The sequence below is a fragment of the Argiope bruennichi genome, chromosome 10 (assembly GCF_947563725.1).
Source record: "Argiope bruennichi chromosome 10, qqArgBrue1.1, whole genome shotgun sequence".
NCBI lineage: Eukaryota > Metazoa > Arthropoda > Arachnida > Araneae > Araneidae > Argiope > Argiope bruennichi.
Genome location: NC_079160.1, coordinates 35,796,077 through 35,818,465, shown reverse-complemented (window position 1 = coordinate 35,818,465; position 22,389 = coordinate 35,796,077). Strand labels below are relative to the sequence as shown.

The following is a 22,389-nucleotide window of genomic DNA, read 5'->3' as shown; positions in this document are numbered from 1 at the left end:
AAAGCTATGAAATAAATTGATAAACAATATATTAAAAATAATTTTTGCTTCTGAAATTTAGTTTACTTTAAAAATAAAAATTGAATACATTGTTTGAAATTATCTGAATTTTACAAAAATCATACATAATTTATTTCGATATTTTTTATTATTAATTTATTCTTGTGCTTCAAATGTAGTTATAGTAGGTAATTTGAAGTCCGAAAACTGCATCAAAATGTTAGTTTCATAACTGATCCTTACTGCATTACTACATCTAATTTATGCATTCTTTAACACTTTATGTCTGGTTAGGAAATGATGCATACAATTCTATTTTAAGTAAAAACCTTTTATATAACAAATTTTATAAAATTTCTAAAAAAGTAAATCAATTTTTAAAATTAGTTTAATTTACGTAAATTGTGTTAGAGTTTAATTGTTAATAGTATTTAAAAATTCTGTGCATCAGAATTTTAAGAATTAAATACACAATATTATCACATCCAGTAGATAATTTTAAATTATGAAATAATCGTGGAATTCACCAGTTTATTTCAGTTCCAGTTCTTTCAAATATTAGAAGGAAAAAAATTGATTCTTTTTTCTTTTTAACTAAAAGAAAAAACATGAGAAACATTATTTTGCAATAATTCAGAGCAGCTAGTTGAATCCTTTTCATTTATTATAATGAAAAAAAAAAAATCAAATGTGGCTTGTAATAATAATTATTAATTTTGGAAAGAAATAATAATTGCTAGATGAAAATTAATAATGATTACTAGATTATCAATGAAATGAAGTGAATTGATTTTTAAACACAAAAATGTTTATTGACTGACAGATGATCTGTAAATCGTATGTTAAAAAAAAAGGATTCAAACAATTCTATAGGGTTCATTGTTAGACATAGAGCTATTGAATCTGTCTTACTTATTAGACAATACAGCTTCATTAAAAAAAGTTAAAACAATTTTTAATTAGAAATAATCGAAATGTTAACGTATTTCTTAAATGAATGCGGGGTACTTTATTACAGTAAGGCCATTTCCACACTATTTCAAAATTCAAAAAATAAAATTTTCAGTGATTTTAATTTCTTAGAAATATATTTCTGTACAATTTTTTTTCTCTAGTTTTAACGAATCTGAAAACAATTTTACAACAATATTTTTCGTGTGCGCATTATCATTGCTGGTTAATTAAAGGTACATTTTAAAAGATAATATAAACACAGGTGATTTAAAAGTCAAACATAACATCATTTTACAATGTTTCGAACTAGAGTTTAAACATTTTTAGTTTTTTTTTTCTTTTTTTAATTCTTAACTGCATTTTTTCTTTATTTTATATTTCCTTTATTTACGTTTGCTTATAAAAACCAAGAGAGGTATTTAAAAACAAGTCAAAATTTTTTCTCTACATAAGTATTTTTTAAAGTGTTAATTAAGACATTTATTAAAAAAAAAAATTCTTGCTCCTCATTATTCTTTTTCAGTACATAAAAAAAGTACAGAAAAGCTATCATTCACCAATATCAACATCTGGAAGAATGCGTAGAGCAAGAACAATTCCCATTATATTAGACTCACGATGGAAGGTAAAAAGAGATTCACGCCCGAACAGGGACTCGAACCCTGGACCGTTAGGTTAAAAGCCTAACGCTCTACCGACTGAGCTATCCGGGCTTATAACATCCGTTCATTGCTATAAGTGTGTGCATGGGCAAAACGTAAAGATTTTTTTAAAAAAAAATTCCGACGTTTTAAATATTACTTGAAAGTTTATATGAATTAACTATCTCTCATTTCCTTCTTATGACTGTAAAACATAAGAATGATCGTGAGTGTTCTTATTCATAAGATATATTAGAACACTTCTGACACTTTTCGTCGCATTTTTTTTCATTTCTATCCATTAATTAAAAAAATAATGAAGAACAAATTTATTTTTATAACAAAAAAGCAAGAAGGCTTAATTATTTTGTCATTTAGATAATTTTCTTAATCAGTAATTTGAAAATTCGTGTGCGCATTTGTGCAGAACAGAGGTTTTAATTAAAAACTTTTTTTTTTCTCGGGGTTGACTCTTATTAATTTAGAGTCTTCATATATAATTTATTGCTTGAGAAATTACAGAGTAAAAGTTGCCGCTGAAAAAAATTAATGAATTACAAAAAAAAAGGCTTTTAATTCGATAAAAAAAAACCTCAATAAGGATAATAATAATAATTATGCCTTTAAACAAAATTCTTTAGTCTTTTAACAAATCAAACTCAAAAATCCTGTTCTCACTCACAAACTTCTAATTGTTTATAAACAAACAAACAAAAAATTGTCCACTTTATATGTAATAAAATAATTAATAATTATATTAGTATTAAAAAAATGTAAAATAACAAAATATTACTTTAAAATAAATTAATGATCATAAATTATTAAATTCATTCTTGTTACACGCAATGAAATCGTTTGTCGGTTATGTAAGCAGTTTTGGCAATAAAGTATCATTAGTTTATAAAAGCAATGAAAAATTATAAACGATTATTTATCTTACTTTTAACAGAATACTTTTTATGAAACATTTTAATAAGGATTTTTTATAATAATAAAGTAGGCATATTCCTTCGAAGTAAATTACCTTCTCAGTAATACATATTAAAATTGCCAGTATCATATGATTCTGCATATTAAATTTTTTTATAATTTTTAGAAATAAATAATGTTTAATAATTTGCAGCTATTGTCATAGCTTGCTTAATACATAATAAACTACTGATGAGCATCAGTTGTTGTTTATTGTAACGAAATTATTATCTTTAAATAAAGTAGGAATAAAACTTTTAAAAAGAATTCTTTTTAATTAAGAAAGATATATGGAGTTGAAACAGATTTCTTTTAATTGCGTATAATGAATAAAATTATATTACTTCAAAAAATTATATTACTTTTATAATTAACGCTCGCTATTTCAGATTGTAAACATTGAATCCCTAATTCCCATCCGGCAGATGTTTTTGATCTAAATATTTCAAGCTGCAGATGTTTCTAAAACTAAGACTCGAAACATTTGGCTCAACGCAGCTCAGAGAAAGATTTTAGCGTTCCGTAACTACCTTGAAGATGTAAATGATATGACCGTGTTTATTCAGACTGCTGTTTAAATTTGTCAGGAATTCTAAATGGGTTTGGGGAAATTCTCATTGCCAGCAGCGAAACAGAAGATGTGGAGAGAAACAAGAATGCGCAGGCTGTCGAGTGAAAGTTCATGAAGGATTTAGAAGTCAATGTTTAGCGTAACGTATTCGTATTTGACACGTTTTCGTATAATGTTTACTCTGAAATTGCTATTTGGTAAGCTTGCCAGCAGCGTCAGGTGATGCAAGAATTAAGCAATTAAGGTTGCTGAACACAAGGAGTAAAATACTAGACATTTTTTAACACGAATTTAACTGGCACAGAATTAAAAAAGAAGGATCTATAAAAAGAAAAAAACTGACTCATGATTTTATTTAAATACATTTGTTTATTTTAAATCTCTATGGAATCGTGATATTTTCTGCTTCTTTAATTAATTCATTTATATTATTAGCATTTCTTTGCATGTGTCATATAAATAAATTTATTTATTTCAAACGATTTTTTGTAATTGTTTTAGTACATATATTAAGAAACTACGAATGGCATCGCAAGAATTTTTTGAAATGTTATAGTCGGGAATTTGAGAATTTTTTTGGTTCAGAAGTAGGAAGAGAGAGGTGAGGTACATTTGTAAGGGACATAAGGACACAAAAATAATTTTTGATTTTTTTATTTCGATATTACAACGAATTGAAAAACGAACTCTTTTTCTTTTTTCTCTCAGCAAATAATGATTATTCAAGAATTCTAATAGAAGGTAGAACTATTTCTTTATTTAATTTGTATTTCATATTAAAAGATATTTTTTATTATTCTTTTTAAATGCATAAATACGCTTTTTAGCAATTAAAATTTACGCTGGTATAGACGCCTTTCTTCTTGCTTACGATTTTATATAAAAAATGTCAATTAAAATTATTCTTAATAAGGAAAGAATGTATATATATATTGTTACAAAAAGTTTTGTATCGTGTTTGTCAATGCTGCCTTTTGTATCTTTTTCTTAATCTTTTTACCAATATATCCCACTTTTTAAAATCTTTTTATTATGATTAAAAGCAATAAAATAAGTTGCTTTTAATTTTTATTTTCAATTAATAATATTTTTTAAAAATATGCCTAAATTATTCTTTTGTATTTCGATGTAAAGCAGAGATTTTTGAACTGCAGTCTCCTTTTCAAAATAGGGAAACAAAAAAATTTTTTTGCTTCACGAAATTTTTAATTGTACCCGCCTTCAACTTGTTCTGATACACTATATTTCAGCTAATCTCGCTTCGAATTATTTCATAAAAATTGGGAAAGAAAACATTGTATATTTTTTTTCATACATATTTAAAGTCATCTTCTTTATATTCTAGTTTTATAATTTGCACATAACGAAATAAATAGTACACAACTGGTATTTTTCAAAAGAAATAAATTATTGTTTTTCGCTCATTATTAATATAGAAAGAGACAATTTATTTTAATAGTATTATGTACTTTAAAAAGGTACTATCGAATTTTTATAGTTTAATGTAATATATGGAGAATTCCTATTTAAAGCCTCACCATTCTAAAAAATTTTCTCTCTTATTTTCCATTCCAATTTCTGCTACAAAATATCTTACCTTAAAAAATCCGAATTTGTAATTAATTCTTTTGATACGAATTTTGATACTATTTCTGCTAAATATCTATTATCATTAATTCAATTTTTATATTACTGATATTTATAGATGAATTTAAAAAAGTGATTTTTTATTTTAAGCACTGATGTCATCTGGAAAGATGCTAGCTGCATTAGTGTATAAGATACAACTTAGCCTCATGGCTGTTAAGAAAATTAATGACACATGCTGCCCTCTAGTGGGCAAGTATATAACTCTGGTACAACACCTCGCTATGCTGTTATTTCTGGCATTATCTATTTATAAGATATACAGACGAAAGGGGGGGGGGGCGGATTATTGCGAAAAATTCTAATCTAAGCATGCAATAGAGGTTATCTATTTAATCAAGATTAAAATAGGTAGGTGCACGCTGATCTCTATATTTTTTAAAATTTTACCTTGTTTATTGATAAAACCGAAAAACACGAATTTAACTAAATAATTTAAAATAAGTGATAACACGTGCAAATTAAAAAGTATATATGTTATGAAATAAAAGTAGAAAAAAAAATCCTACTTCAGAATTGAGTCCAAAGAAACAGTATTTTAAACCCTAATTTCAACTCTGACAAAAGCAAGCGATTGCATTTTGTGTTAAATGAGTTTGAATTTCGTCATAATATTAAAAATCAGTTATTACAAATTATGTATTATATTAAGCAAATTTATTAAAAAAGGAGAGGTTGCATAGAAATGAGATTGATATTATTAAAAAGGCATTTTTCTTAAAAAAATTTCAAGATAAAATATAAATTATTTTCTGGCATAATAATTTGGGAAGATATGGTAATCAATTTCCATAGATAAGTCATAGCAGTTGCCTATCAGGCAATGGTTAAGCCTATTTTTGCACTCGATTTGGCTTTATATGATGCCTTTTTCTTAATTTTTTTACATTGTTTTTTCTTTAATTGGATAAAGGTTTTGGTGAGCTTTATCCAGAGCATTTCTGATAACAATTTGCAACTTCATAATTAGTGGAGAGTCGAATCAAATTTCAGATGCGAAAGTGTACAATGAAACAAGCATTGATCTTCGAATTGTGATTTGTCTACATTTGAAATGTTGCCATTCGATTGTAAGTAATAAAAGCGTTTTCTGTATTAAGTACTTTAGTGTTTTATATAGATGGATTTTGTTTTTACCACCTACAATACCACCTTTTAAAAAATAACTTGCAACTGCGAAACATAAAAAAATATTTTATGCAACTGCTGTGAGAAAGAAGATAGATAAAAATAAATGAAGTGTATCGATCGAAATTTGTTCCCGGGTTATTGTGGACACAATGCAATGTACTAACCACTGTGCAATCAGAAGCCGCAATTGACTAAAAAGAAAAAGAGTTTAAAAAATATTTTTCGTTTATATTATTATTTTCTTGAATTCCCGATTTAACAGCAAAATTCGTCAATATCGCTCTTTTTTAAATCATATTTTGAATCAGTCAAATAAACCTACAACAATAATAAAAACTTATTTAGTTTAGCTTTAGTTTTTTTAATCAGAAGTAAAAAAAATGTTTTAACAGAATTCATGAATGTGTGTTCTATCCTCGCGCATCCCAATTCACTAAAAATGAAACATGGAGCATGAAGTCTTGACGGCTTTATTCTTTTTCTTCTTTAAATCAACTTAAGCTTTATGCACCACAAGATGTAAATAATCCTGTGAAAATCATGATCTTTACTAAATTTCAGTAAACAAACAACCAACGAGCAATTCGACAATAAAAAGTAACCGCCCGAACAGGGACTCGAACCCTGGACCGTTAGGTTAAAAGCCTAACGCTCTACCGACTGAGCTATCCGGGCTCAAGCAGAAAAAGTTAATTAAGAAACCGCACAGGGAAGAGAAAATAATATCGCTTAGGAAGTGGAATTGCTTTGGTTTTCAGAGGAAAAGGGCAGTTGTTAAAGTGGAGAAAAAAAAAAAAAAAAAAAAAAAAATACATGGGTGTATGCAAATAAGTAATTAAATTTTGATATGTTACTATTTGGTTTAAGTCACGTCAAGACGTTAAACTTTGATTATGAAAAAAGTTTTTAGATTTAACAATTCCAATGCATATTATTTTTAAAAAGAAAACTTAATTAAACACGATAGATTTTAGTCATATGGTGTTAAATGCATAGGTTTAATATATAAAATGCATAAGGTATATGTTCAATATATATAAACTGTATATGGTAAGGATTACTGCACGGATAAAATATTATTTCTCTGTACAGTCAGAATAGTCATAATGTCTGATGTTTAAACCGTCCATATAAATACAAAACTAACAACTAGTGCTTTCTATCAAGTGAAAAGATGTTGTATTTTAATGTGTTCAAAGGTCAAATTAAATATTTAAATTAGTTTGAAAAGGCATTTCACATTTCAACTTTTTTTGACCATTTATATTCCTTCAAAATATTTTATAGAAAAAAAAAGCATTTATTTATTGACTGCAGTATATATTAAAAGTAAGTTTTTATGGCTGAAAAACATATTTTGCTATACACTTCTAATCATCTTTTCAATCATGAATAGTCTTCATTTCCTTAATTTTAAATTATTTTGAAGCACAAAATTAAAAACCTTTCTTTTATTTAGTCCTATTAACGGTCATGTAACAAAATGTTTTATTTGGATGCCGACAGGAAATATTATCTAAATTCATTACGTTATTGCACGAGCAATCAGTGACGTAGCACTCGGGGGGGGGATAAGTGGGATAAATATGTTGCAATCAATAGAATTAGGGACCGTTCTCGAAATAATAATAACAATAATAAACGTATAACATTTATTTTTTTTAATTACGCCAAATATGACGAAAGATGCTAAGAAAAATCTCTAGATCTAGTAACGTCACGGGAAAAAATAATGAAAAAATGATAGTGAAAAAATTACTGATGTATTATTTTACAAACGTATCTAAAATAAACTGAAACAACTTTTTTCCATAAAATTTCGTTAAAGGTTTAGTATTATTGAGTGTTTTTACAGCCTATAAAATACTATGGAATCATATTATCTGTCTCTTAAATTTTTATGCCATCAATCCCATCATTTTTCACGGATATCTTTCAGATATTTCAAGACTTTGAATAGAATTCATTTTCCTTTCCAGTCGTGATTTTTTTAATTCTTCAGAAAAAGATTTAAAACATCGATAATCAAATAACAGTCTGAAATGGATGACCAAGTCAGAATTGTAAAACTTTTTTTGAAAAATATATTTTGCATTGTGGACAATTTTCTTCATAGATATCAGAATAGAAAAAGAGTTTAAAATTATTTCGGTTCCAAAAATATTATTTTAGCTTAAAAGAGACATTTGATTGATTCAAACTTATAATTCATTACACTTCTATATAATCGTAACTTTTTAATGTAGCAAGGAATCATTAATAAAGAATATCAATTTATTTTTTAATGTTCTTTCTTTGTTATAAATTTGTAAATTGTAGTACATGCATGCAATACTTACGATCGTTCCGAAATGCTTTGATAAAAATGAACCTTTAAGATGTCTTTCTAATCTACTTTTATCTCTGAAAATTTAAGAGTATAAAATAAATTTCATAAAAACAATTTTTAAAAATACACTTTGATTATTGTATTAAAAAATATTTATCTTGTGGAGATCTATAGATTCTAACCTCGGATTCGAATTTCAGTGATTATCCACCAGCATTCCAGCTGTAACTTTGTATCTTAACTGTAACCGTAATTTGCATCTGTGCCTGTACAAGAGCGAATATTGTCAATAATTTTCAATATCAATCCCTCATGTTGACAGGAAATAAAAAGCTTTGCTTTAGTTTCAAAGTAGTTCGTCTTATCCACCATTCGTCCGTCACAATCTTTCAATTTTTAGTCTTTAATTTATAACTCATAATTGCAAGTATAATAGAAGTTTGAAACTAATTTTTTTCTCAGGGGGCATCACGTATATAAAATCAAAATTTAATTTATAGATTAACTACGAAATAAGTTCCAAAACAAGGTATTGATGGGAAGGTACAAAAAGTATTACAAAGAATCAAAACATGATATTGCCATTAAGAACATGCAAATTTACAAAATTTAAAAACTCTCGTACACTAGAAAGTAAAAAAAAAAAAAAAAAAAAAAAAAGTTGCAAAATTTTTATCTTTACAAAGGAGATGGTCTGAAAACATTGAAGTTTAAAATCATATTAATATTAAAAGACAACCATAAAAAGAAAATTTTATTTGGATGATATTTTTCTGAGCACCTAATCTGGGATCAAGGCCCACAGTTTAAAGGAACTGCTTTAGAACAATGACGATGAAGGTCAACCACAAATATATCACACTGCTCGCATATGTCACAACAATAAATTCGCGCAATTTCGGATTAAATAAAAACCATTCCATGCTCCTGTTCAAGAAACATACAAAAAACCGCACAGAGGAAAATTAATAGCAAACATAGTTTTCAGAGAAAAACCGCATTATTCTGAAACAGCGTCACGAGTTCTTACAATACATGGAGACGGGGAGGGGGGGGGGGAGGATTCTAAAAATCTTTCACTTAATGCGTCTAGAACGGACTTGAATTGTGTTCGAATTAAATTTCGATTCATATTTTCTTTTATACTTACTGATATCTGAAGGACATCAGGAGAGAGTATTGTAATTGTCAAAAAATTCAAAATCGAGTTTTTGAGGAGTCTCCACGTTTCATAACCCCCCCCCCCCTACCTCCCACCGAAAAACGCATTTTTTGAATATGCCTGTTTGTGAACACGATAACTCAAACACTTTGAGCTAGACATGACATCTGGCATTCAAATTCGTAGATTTCTATCAAGTATTGTGCGAAAACCATTCAGAGAAAAGCTGTCTGCCCGGCTGTCTGACTATAATTTAACTCGATAAGTAAAATACAAAAAGAGCTCGATAGAATTAAAAAATTTACTATTCTAATTAAGCATCTAAAATGTAGATCTGTATCACATTTGGTACCAAATCCGTCAAGGAGTTAACCGGTGTGTGTTTTCACATACATGATAATCCAAAAATGCTATGTTTTAAATAAATTAAATCTTATACGTGATTTTGCAGTTAGAATTGTAGCTCTATGTCAAATTCTGGTTTCAATCGGTTACGAAAACACAGATTCGACGTTCTAGTAGTTTTGCATTAACAACTTCCCAATGATTAATCGGCAAAGATGACACATTAATAGGATTTTTCATAAATATTGTTCGTTAATAGTAGCCGTTAATAATATGGCTACGAAGTACACAATTCTCATGTGAGAGACTCTGAAAATAAATATGTGAGTACTCAGACCGTCCACAATTTTATGCAGGAATCAAGAAAGCCTTTTTATCAGAGAGTTTGCGAGAAAGTTTCAGGGACATCACTCCCGTTAGATTGTAATTAATTTTCACTTTTAAATACTTTGTCAGAAGTCATATATGACAGACTTTGTTAGCATAAGCATTACAGTATTTTCTCTTTATGTATTTCATGTATGAAAAAAATAAAAACTTTGGAAGTTTCTTCAAATATTTACTTAATTTAAAGAGGTGTTTTTTAATTATCACAATTTTAATGTGAAATTAATTCTATGAGTAAGAAAAAAAAATCTACACCATTGTAAATTATCAGTTCAAATCATTTGGACATAATATATCATTATGTTCAGAATATATATATATATATATATATATATATATATATATATATATATATATATATATATATATATATATATATATATATATATATATATATGTTATAACATACTTATTTTACTGAATTTTTTTTTTTTTCATAAGATTAATTGCAAAAACACTTCAGAACTATAAATGTATATGTTAAAAGCCAAAAGATTTTTGAAAATTGAAATTGTTTTTCCACTTAAAGGAGGTATGAAGCAAAAAATAATTTCTAGCTCAGTTTATCTTATGATTCATTCAAAATCGTGTTGATAAGAAATATATCAATTTCCTGAACTAAGGAAATAATTATTAAGAATATCAAATTTTTATACAGTAATATTTTTATCTAATATTTAAAATATTGAAGTTCAACTGATAACTAATTAAAATTTTCAATTTCTTTCGCATTGTGAAGCATTAAAACAACTATAAATCATCTGTCAAGTAACATATAACATTTAGTTTAGTTTAGTTATATTAACGTACCGTTTTAAAGCAACACTAGGGCTATTTGGGGACTGACTACGTAATTTTGAACCACGGTCAGATGACAAGGACGATACCTGAGCTAGCACCCCTCTCTCCAAGCTTCCATACCACGCCAGCAGGAGGTCGTTTAGCCCCGACAGATTTAACGTGCACCATACCCTCTTACACGACGATTCTTCGGTCGAATCGGGTATCGATCCTGAAACCCTTACAAATAACACATTCAATAGTTAAGGAAGTGCAGAACGTATTAAAAAATTATTAAAAAAATATGCATGAGGATTTTCGTAAGACAAATTTATTAAAATAGAGATTTTCAGAAAATAGCATTTAATGATGTGAATATAATATTATAACGTAAAATATGCAAATATAAATATTATTGTAATTTCCTAATTATCGTACCCAGAAACAAAATTTAAATTATTCAGAAAGAAAACTGGAGATTAAGAATATTGATTTTAAAAAAAATCATTATATCAGTCAGATTTAAAAAATTCATTATATCAGTCAAAAATTCAATATTTTAGTCAAAAATCGACTTACTTTCCAACTAAAGGTCTAATTAGTGTTTTGCAAACTTCCATCACCGTAACTTTACGCTGCAATTCCCAAACAACTCCGGAAGTCCCCAGGCTGCATTAATACACGAGGGTGTGCGTAACTGATCCCATTTCCACTCTGTCCTCCCCGTTCGTCTACCGACCCCTCGTCGGTGAGAGCAGAGGGAAACCCCCCACGAAGATAAAGCGTTCCTCCCCGCCGACAAGGTGAAGCGATTACACCCAGGGGGCACACAGGTGTGAAATGCACAATTGGAAAGAGAACCTCCAAATGATGCGCTGAGTTATTTTAATAAGGCGCACGGGACCTAATCTTTTGACTTATGGACACCGTGACGGTGAAGGATCTTCTGCTGGGATTGTCCTTTTAGATTTGGGTTTTTAATTAAATATTATTTTGAATGCTAGTAAAAAAAGTTCTTTTTTTCCTATTCGCAACCTGTTTTTCGTCTTTAAAAAAATAAAGGAGGGAGGGATGTCCCTATAGTGCTTTACGATTTGAATCTGCGAATGCATGAACATTCCCCCACATGAACATTGTGCACGTCGAAATATAGTGAAGAGATTTAAGCATGCATATTGGAAGCTTTTTTTTCCGTCCAAATGGACAAGAACAACATATTTAGTCAGAATTTCTGTCATTGTGCTTTTGAGTCACCGCGTTTACATGTATACGAATGTACAGACCGACAAAGCTTAATCGATCTGAGGAATCGGTTCAAATTTTGATACTGATCAATACTTCAGATTTTGAGCTGCACATCAAATTTCATTTATCGACGTTGACGCGTTTTTGAGTAGTTGCTTTTACATTCATGTCAGTACACAAATTGATAGATGGCCAACCTTTTAATGGATTTGGCTCAAAATTTGCTATGGATCTAACCTTTAGATGCTAAAATTGCAGCAAATTTCATCTATCTAGCTCTTTATGCTTTGTAGTTATCGTCTCGCTTGTGCTCGGATAGACAATCGGACAAACTTAAAAAGGACGGATTTAATTTAAATTTCTTTTAAAAAACTATAAATTTGGTTTCAAAGACGACACATCAGATTCAACTGTCGAGGTCAAAACGTTTTTAAGTTATCAAGTTTATAGAACACCATATTCCAAAAATATGTTTTTTCGGACCTAAAGAGGTTCTGTCAAGTGGGGAAGATTCATCAAAAATTTTTTAATGATTAAAATTGTTAAAAAGTCAGTTGATAGATTTTGATCTAGATGAAATTTGTTCACTGTATTCAATCTTCATCAAAGCTGGGATCACATTAAAGAAAAAAATTATCGAAAGAAAGGCTAGAAAAACATCATAAAATTATCACTCCTGAAGAAAGTCCACGGTATGTTTCATAGTATGTGCTTTTTTCTGAAATTATATTATGATATGCGGTGATTTATATTAAAAAATGTCTTATATAAGACAGGGTATTGGAGTTTATCAGCACAAGAATCGAATTTGGCTATGTTGCGCCAACATATGGTATACATAAAGCAAGATATCACTTATTCATTTAAAAGCAACCCTAAAGGTTTCAGTAATAGGCGCCATTATACTACTAAATACATAGTAAGAAAACCCGCTTAATCGTGATTCATTTAACGCAAACAGTAGTTCCCATTAAAAGAAGTATTGTAATAAGTGAGAGAGAGAGAGACAGAGAGAAAAGAAAATATTAATAACTATTCCTTATTTTGTAATATTGTTCACAGATTTGTTGTATATACTTTCTAGAGATTTTGTGGACATCTGTTTTTTTTTTTTTTTTTTTTTTTTTGCCGTCTCTAGTTAACATATATTTCAGAGAAGATTTCTTAAATTGTGTTTAATAATCCTATCATCAATATGCAATTTCAAAAATAATTGTCTTGTTGTTTCAGAATGTTTATTTAACTGTAAGGATTGGCGAATAAATAAGACACCAAATCCATGTCATTTTATAAATCCACTCCGTCTGATTAAACAAGGATGACAGGAAAAAATAATTATAGTAATCTGGAAAAAATATTTAGTATTTTTATTACAATAAAAACTATGCAACACCAATATGAATTTCTTTTAATTTATATGATTAAGACCTAAGAAAAAAAAGGCATGTTTCGGTTGCCTTAATTAACAGAAACGTTCTAAACAATTCTGAAAAGCATTCTTAAAAATATAAAACAAAGATGGAAGTGGTTAAAAGTTTTGATTCAATATTTTTATGCCTCTTCAATAGCAAATTCATAAGTGTATATTGTGTTAAAAAAAAAAAAAAAAAAAAAAACTTTTAAAATCTATATGTTAAAAAGCAACGCGCCCGAACAGGGACTCGAACCCTGGACCGTTAGGTTAAAAGCCTAACGCTCTACCGACTGAGCTATCCGGGCTCCGCTAGCTTCCAATACCATTCATTCGTTGTTAGTATTTCTTTTTTTAATCCTTTGTATATTTGAATTTACTTAAACAGAAATAACTAAATTATCTTGATATGAAAAATATGTTTATTGAGAAAATTTGAAAGTAGCTGCATTACTTTCATTAGCCATATTACTTTACAAAGAAAAAGATGTGCGTGTGTAAGGATTATGCTATTCTTCCGTGTGGGAAAAAAAAAAAAAGAATTATAATATTTTTGCCACATTTACTTTCGGAAAATTCTTCGTACTGCTTCTCAAAAAATCATAATAAGTTTTCGATTCGTTTACATTCAAAGACTTCAAACAGAACTTTAAAAAATATTGTGCATTTATAATATTAGTTGATGCCTGTGTTTGTTATCAATTTCGTAAACTGATCGAAATAACGGCTTGCTATTTCTCAATAAAATACCACTGATATTTCACCCACAACAGTACTATCGAATTCTATGCAATCGGAAAATATCAGCAGTATCAGTACGGAGCACCGCCTGGTGTAAGCAGAGTGGCGCAGTGGAAGCGTGCTGGGCCCATAACCCAGAGGTCCGTGGATCGAATAGTTATGTTTTATTTATTATTATATCTAGTTATTGTTTTGCTAGTTATAGTCTAGTTATTGTCTCTGCTAGTTATTGTTTTTTTTATTATTGCATGAAAATTTTTGTTAATATTATTATATAAATTTCCAAACTCAGCCTAATAACAGTATTTGAGAAACTTACTACTACTAAAATTAAAATCCCACAACAACAAAAAATAACAAAAGTATATAAATAAAAAAACTAAAAGATATTATTTATTTATTTTTTATAAGGATTGGTAAAGCCTGAAAGTAAAAAAAAAAAAAATAATTTACTAATTTTTAAACAAATGAATGTTTATTGCACTGTTCTTTCTAATCTTTAAAAAAAACTCCAATCAAAATTAAAAATCCGTATCAAAATTATCATTATTTTCCCCTTCTGGTACTTATTATAGCGTCCTCACTGCATGCATACTTAAAGAATATTTATTTCGCCTAAAATCAATATATTTTAAGAAAAATACTGTAGAATATTACAACGCGTGATAAGTAATATTACGCTACTTTGTATTAAACTGTAAAGCTAAATAGCTGTAAATTAGTAATTAATTCTAAATTATTAATACTGTAAAGCTAAATTACTATAAATTAGTAATTGCTGCTAAACTGTTAAATTGCAAAACTTAAAATAGATAAGACAATAAGAAAAAAAAATCAATAATGACAAGTTTTTTATATAATTGTTTAAATCAAATTGTTTATGGGAGTACAGTATTCAAATTTAACTATTATATGATTTTAAAAAACAAACCCCACAGTGGCTACATTAAGGGAACGCATCTGTTTATATATATCAAAAAAATATTTGTTTGTATATTTTTTTTATATAAATGCATTATTTTATTCAATCTTGGCGATAGATGATACAACTGCTCTTCAATCCAAGAGAATAGTCATTATCAACTTTTCACAATCCAAAAGTTAGAAAAAAAAAAAAAAAATGAATCAAATTTTTCGCGTTATTTAGTTTTATTTTTAGAAAATATTTTCATAAAAATTATTTTTACACTTGTAAAATTCAAAAAATTATTGTCTGAATAATAACAATTTCGTAAAAAATTTTCTTTGGTTTTAATTATTTTTTAAATTTAATGCGAAACGCAATCTGTAACTATGTTTGTATTGTTATGATAAAATTCACACTAATTTCGTTATTTCTTCAAACCGTTCAGTTACGGGCTTTGCCAATGTTCACATTAAAATTTAAAAAAAAAAAAAAAAAGGCTTTCTTTGGACATTATTTGCAAATTAAGATTTTCACTTGAGCCTTTATTTTTCAGAATATATATTTTTTTAATTTGCATGTAGTAGCTTTTTGTTAACAGCTTATCATTTCGTAAATTACTGCATTTGGTTTGAATACTAAAATAATTTGTGAAAAATCTCAACAATAGAATATAAAATTATGAAAAGCAATAAGAAAATTTTAAAAATAAGATAAGTTTTCACTAAAAAAAAATGCAAATTAGATTTTGAATATTTTGAAAAGAATAAATATAGATATTAGTATTAAAAACGCATATATATATATATGTTTTATAGATATTAGCATTGAAAACGAATGCAGACATGTAAGAACAAATCAACCCCAGAACATAATTTAACTACAGGATTTTGTTTGATTTTTTTTTCACATATTTATAAAGTAATAATTGTTTTGATTCGATATCTATGCCTGCAATATATTTCATAGAAGTATTTATCATTGAATTGTTAAAGGAAGGAAACGAAAAAAAAAAAAAAAACCCTCCCCGGCGGGGAATCGAACCCCGGTCTCCCGCGTGACAGGCGGGGATACTGACCACTATACTACCGAGGACTCATTCAACTATGCTAGCGAAAAACTGAAAAAAAAAAAAAAAAAATCTTTTATCAATAAAGATAAAATGAAATTCTTATTGTATTTTATTTCTTCACGAATGGTGAATAAATCTTTGCTAAAAAATTCTTTTTCTGTCAAAATAGAAAAGAAAAGAAAAAAAAAAAAAAAAAAAAGAGCAATAATACCATGGCCGGATTAAACTTTCTAGAACTCTTTAGTCAATAATTAATTCTCGAAGGCTATTTCTTCATAAGAATTTTGGAAAACCATAATTTTTTCATCGATTTAATTTTTAAATAATTAATTTTACGAAATTTTTTTGAAAAAATGAGACATCAAAACGTTTGTTACAAATCACTTTCTAAAAGATTAAAAAATTACATTACAGAAATTTAAAAGTAATTTTAGACAAAATAATTAAAAAAGAAAAGGACAATACTTTACTTTACGCAATATAAATAATATTTATAATAAGATCGTTTTTTTTAATTAAAGCCCAACATTTTTTTAAAAAAAATGATAAAAGGATAAAATAGCATAATATAAAATCTACAGCTAGAAATTAATTAAGAATGCTATTCTTTATAATTAAATGAAAGTACAAAATATCGCAGAAAAAAAAAATCTCGGGACTTCCTAAAGTTATAGGGCCCTTAGGCAATTACGTATTTTACCTATTTAATAAACCAACTACAACTATTTTTTATAAATCTCTTGGAAAATTTATTCTAAGTTGTTTGTGAGATAATAAACCTTTGCAGGATTCAATAAACCTTTTAGCATTCTTACCTTTTCAAGGGTCAGAAGTTATGAGTTAGCGATTGCAACTTACTTGGCATCTACGTTTTCTCTTGATGCGCAATGAATAGGTTTACTTTCATTCAAGAACAGTGTTGCAAAAAAAAAAAAAAAAAAAAAAAAAAAAATTGTCTGTGTTATGATTTAAGAATTCTGATATTTATCTGATTTTTAATATCTAATCAAAGATAAGATTTTTATTCACAGAGAGATGGACAAATTTCATCAAGGATAAATAAAAAAAGAGGAAAAATTACTAAAGGAAAAAAAAAAAAAAAAAGAGAGAGAGAGAGAGAGAGAGATTTTTTTCTGCAGTGTAAATAAGAATATCAACAAGAATAAATACTAATAAGTATTCGTTAATTAATAGAAATAAGAAAGAAAACGCTTAAACGAATAAAGCTTAAAGTAAACTTCTAAAACTTACCTATAGCACAATTAATTTCTGAGGAAAAATATGATTTGTGAGGAAAAACATAGCATTCAGAGTGCGCTAATGCAACTATATATAAAACATAATTAACTTTATCCAAAGTAAAGAAATATTAAATAACTGAAGACTATTATTTTAATATAAAGGAATAAAATTGGAATAAAAAATTACTATAAAAAAGAAATGAATCGTGTCTGAATTGTCATTCACTTTCGAAATTTCATTTTTTTGGGTATTTTCTGATCAAGAGAGGTCAATTTTTGTACAAAAATCAAGACTCCTACCGGAGAAAAAAAAAAAAAAAAAAATCCCTGTTTTGAATGCTTGCCTGAAGGTAACCTTAGATAAAATCTTCAGGCTTGGTGCATATGCTCTTCTATAGTTTTCCCTTTTCCTCCATTATTTCTCCTATTTTTTAAATACAGAATAATATTTAATCTTATGCAATGGTTTTTTTTTATACTTTGGATAGAAGTAAGTAAAACATTTTTCAATTTAACTTGTTCGTAATATCGAATTTTTCATTAAAATTTTATTTTATTGCCTTTTTTAAAAATTCTCTTTTTTATTCCATTTACTGTTATTTCCACTTTTGAAACTTTCGATCAGTGAAACTAAAAAATAATGCAAAAAAAACATAAGCGGTTTCTCATAACACAAGGTTCTTTCATTACAACTCACCTCCGCTCGATGTTAAAGCATGCGAAAGGAGCAACAAAATATTTATCAAAATATTAGCAAATGAATGATTGCTAATAAAGCAGATCAAAAGGTGCAAAATTTATTTTGTTTTGATCACTATATAAAATCGTACTAAATAATAACAGTCAGATATAATATGGAAATGTAATCTCTATAATAATGGATAAATATGAAAATCTTTGTACTTAACTATTCCTGAAAGAATTTCAAGGGCTGCACTATTAACCACTCGAAGATGCACTCAGTTAGGTAGTCTGGAGATCAATTCATCCTTTAATATGAAAAGCAAGTTTATGTAATTAAAACTTCCTGCATTGTTACCAGCTGAGTAATACTAATAATAAATTTTACAGATTATGAGGGTAAAGTCTTTTCCATTTTACTATTGCTTTTCATTAACAATTCTATCTTCAGTTCGAAATAATAAAATATTGAATTTTTGAACTTATTGAGATAGGTGCTTTTTCTGTTTTAATGTTTCTAGTTAAAATGTTAAGAAATGTTGCTAGATTCGCACATTTTTACCTCAAGTTTATTTATTTAATTTGAACTCTTGTTCCGTTTTCTACTGATAATCAATCTCGAGTAAAATACTAGCAATAGTGAAAATATACACAGAAAATACATGGGACCAAGAGAGTATCTCTTTCATAGAAATTTTTCATAAAAAATTGCACGGATTACTTTGTTTTAGCCTATATCTAGACGGAAAACCAATAAGGTTTTTGAAGAGCAAAAAATTTAATTGCACATCGATCGATTTTTGATAATTTTTATATAATTATATTTGATTTTTGATAATTTTTATATGATTATATATAATTATTGTATTTAATTTTTTGATAACTTTTATATAAAAGTATATAATCGCTTAACCTGGTGCTTAACCTGTCTCTCTCCTGTCCGAATTTCACAGCTAAAGTAGTAGGAAGTCATTTGGTCCCTTTGAATTTAATCATTTCTAGGGCCATGGAAGTATACTTCTCACTGAAGTCATCAGTCTTTGTAAGCAGTTATATCGGATGGCCTGCATTTTCACAATTTTTCTACATAGCAGAAATCTAGATGTTCCAGTTTCTGATTTCACACAAAATGATTCATCTTGATTTGCTATATTGTTATTGATTAACGAAATTAATAAATGAATCAAATTATATTTATCTAGTAAATTGAATGAATTCTTTTTCTAAAGTCAGAAATTATTTTAACTGTTTGCACTCGAATGGTACCTCTCACTCACCATTTCAGACGGTGCACCATTTTGACATTTTCTTTTTAAAAAACAATTTATTGTTAAAATGCCTACAGAGTTGTAAAAAATGATTAATTTTTCAAAAAAATTCGACTCTAAACAGTTATGTATATTTATTTTTCAGAGCAATAAATAAATCTTTGTATTAGGTGAATAATTATGCATCGAATTACTTTTCCGAGTGCAAAGGGTTTAAACATAGTTACAAAAATACCCTTGCTAGAAGAAGAAAAAAAAAAAAAGAAAAAAAAAAAACGTTAACTTATATCGCATTCGTTCACACGGATGTTCTTCGGGGGAATTGGGTTAGGAACTGAAAGCCTCCAGTCCCGAAGCCGAGATCCTACCACCAGGCCACTTAGGGCCTTTCGTACAATAATATTTATATTTGCAGCCAATGAAAGCTTGTATTTTTGTATAAAAAATTATAACGACAGAATTAAAAATAATTAAAATTTTACAAGAAGCTGCCTGTTACCTGCATCAGCTGGTTACTTCTTTGACATCATAGTTGATAATTGTTAACAATTACTTGCTTAAAATATGAAATACATATAACGACCTGTACGTGCAACTTTATGGTATAAATTAATGTAAAATATCGATACATTAGAAAGTGGCATGGAAATTTCTTCAGCCCATGGTGGTCTTAGATTCAGTGATGTATTCGAGTAGATTCTTCCCATGAAAAACATGTGACATCTTTTCTCAAAATAAGACCACATTTATTTCTGTCAACAAATAGATTTTCATTGCGGTTTCTCTTTTGACATGGGAGAATCCAGCCATCCTCCACCGCCTCTACACTTTTTTTTCCCCCCTTTCTTTTTTTCACCGCAGTCTGAAACATGAGTTTCGAATTTTCTCACAATAGTCCCGAGTTGTTTCGGAACAACGAATTCATCACTTTTTCAACCATCCAGAACAAAATGGGGGTGGAGGAGGGGGAGAGAGAAAAAGTGTTCTTCCTGACTTTGTTTCCTCGCAGATGACGGAAAATGAAACTAGTGCACGGAACAAACGATATTTTTTTGTTAAAAGAATCAAAAAGTGGAGAAAAAAAAATGTCACAAGCGAGATGATAAACAGTTTTAGAACTCCAAGGAGACGAACTATAGAACATTTAACAAGCATGTAATGTTGAGACCCATTAGGAGGAAGACGATGTGGAGTAACACGAGAAAGGTGGATCTTCCGCTCGGAGTTTTGAGCTGCGTTTTGGAAATGGTTCTAATTTTAGTTTGCATCGCAGGGATTCGTAGAATTTTCTGGCTCGCATCGTAATTGGCTAACCTCCTCGTTGCCATTTGCACCGTGCATAATTTGATGAATGGCCCGGAGATGCGGTGAAAGTTAACTTATCTGAATTAGCATTTAGTACAGCTGTTCGGTTGCTTCAAGAGTCGGCACATTTTCTCGACTAAATAGCTCAGACGTTTAACTAATGGCTCTCTAGATTAGAAGTTCTTTTTTTCTTTTTCTTAAACTTCTTGCGTTTTAAAAAGAGGATGAAGTTCTAAACATATCTCCACCCAGGATTGACTACACATGGCGAAGCATTTATAACTGTGACAAATTTTGACCGAGAAAGCATTATTAAGCCTATCATGTTGTGAAATTTAATTACTCCGGTAATCCTGCTAAACCTGCTTATCATATTTAAACTTCGCATCGAATTCTCTGCTCAGATAAAAGAGCTGCTTCATTCGGCTTTTACTTTGATGTTTTTATAAGGAATTTAAGTGTAAACAAGATGGCGTTTCTAATTAGAGCAGGAACACAGGAAATGGGAATTATTGTATAAAATACAAGTATTAGTTTCATGATTAAAGCTAATATTTACTTCAAATAGATTTTTTTTATAAGGATATTATTTACTAAAGTTTTTTTAAAAAGAATTGAGGAAGTGTGAAAAATTTACACGCATTTTTTTCCGTTGTGAAATATTAGTCGATGTTATTATGTTTTTCTTGACCGTAGAGAAAAAAAAAAATATTTCATGATACAAAAACTGCTTTCTTTGTGAAAACTGAATATTTATTAATTAATTAGATTAAATTACTTAAGTTTATTAACATTTGTTTGAGGCTGAAAAAAATGCTAACGATAGAATGTTTTAAGAGTCAACAAGATTATTTAATTTATATACTTAAAAAAGTAAGAGATTTTTATTTTGATATCCATTGTACGCTAAATTATGGATCCAATTATCAACAATTACTTCTTATTCTGTTAAGAATTCATTTCAAATTGCTTTTTAAAATCTTTAAATTCTTTTGAATCAAATTACAGAATAGAAGCATTCAAAATTAATTAATTAGATACTGTTCGTTTGTATAGAAAAATTCGTACGAACTTTTATGAAATCACTGATAAGAAGTAGTATTTCCATTCGTTTAGAATGAAAACTCAGATAATTAAATATTTTTTATTACTTATGAAAATTATTTCTATTTATTTCAGAATTAAATTGGCAGAGATTGGATTTATAAAGATTTATATAATCCAAATTGATCTTTGAGAAACTGAATCTCGCAAAAATTCTTTATATATTTAAGATAAAAAAAAATATTTTTTTTTTTCTACAATGAATATTTTTCGAATAAAATGCATTTATAATCATACAACACTTGATAAACTTTCCTATTTATTAACGTAATAAACTTCTCAATTACATCAGTTAAGTCCCGTAAATGGATCTCATTCAATTCTTAATTTGAATTTTTCTGTTCGTAAATCGGCTTGGCGAATAAATTCACCAGGCGATATTTTTAGATTTCCAATTTGAAGAATTCTGAGGTGAAAAAAGATCAATGAATTTTCTCAAAGAAGATTTCATTTATTATTGGATTTGTAAGAATTTTTCTTTGGCTAATTTTGTGACAGAAT

The 22,389-nt window shown here is 28.1% G+C and overlaps 4 non-coding genes across 4 annotated transcripts; all 4 read right to left on the bottom strand.

Annotated features, from left to right (window-relative positions):
- Window positions 1-1,594: 1,594 nt before the first annotated feature.
- On the bottom strand, window positions 1,595-1,667 carry Trnak-uuu (transfer RNA lysine (anticodon UUU)). Its single transcript has one exon. It is a non-coding gene; the product is annotated as a tRNA-Lys (tRNA).
- A 4,848-nt stretch (window positions 1,668-6,515) lies between these two features.
- Window positions 6,516-6,588, bottom strand: Trnak-uuu (transfer RNA lysine (anticodon UUU)). The gene has a single exon. It is a non-coding gene; the product is annotated as a tRNA-Lys (tRNA).
- Window positions 6,589-13,807: 7,219 nt separating this feature from the next.
- Window positions 13,808-13,880, bottom strand: Trnak-uuu (transfer RNA lysine (anticodon UUU)). The gene has a single exon. It is a non-coding gene; the product is annotated as a tRNA-Lys (tRNA).
- Window positions 13,881-16,240: 2,360 nt separating this feature from the next.
- Window positions 16,241-16,312, bottom strand: Trnad-guc (transfer RNA aspartic acid (anticodon GUC)). The gene has a single exon. It is a non-coding gene; the product is annotated as a tRNA-Asp (tRNA).
- Window positions 16,313-22,389: the final 6,077 nt, after the last annotated feature.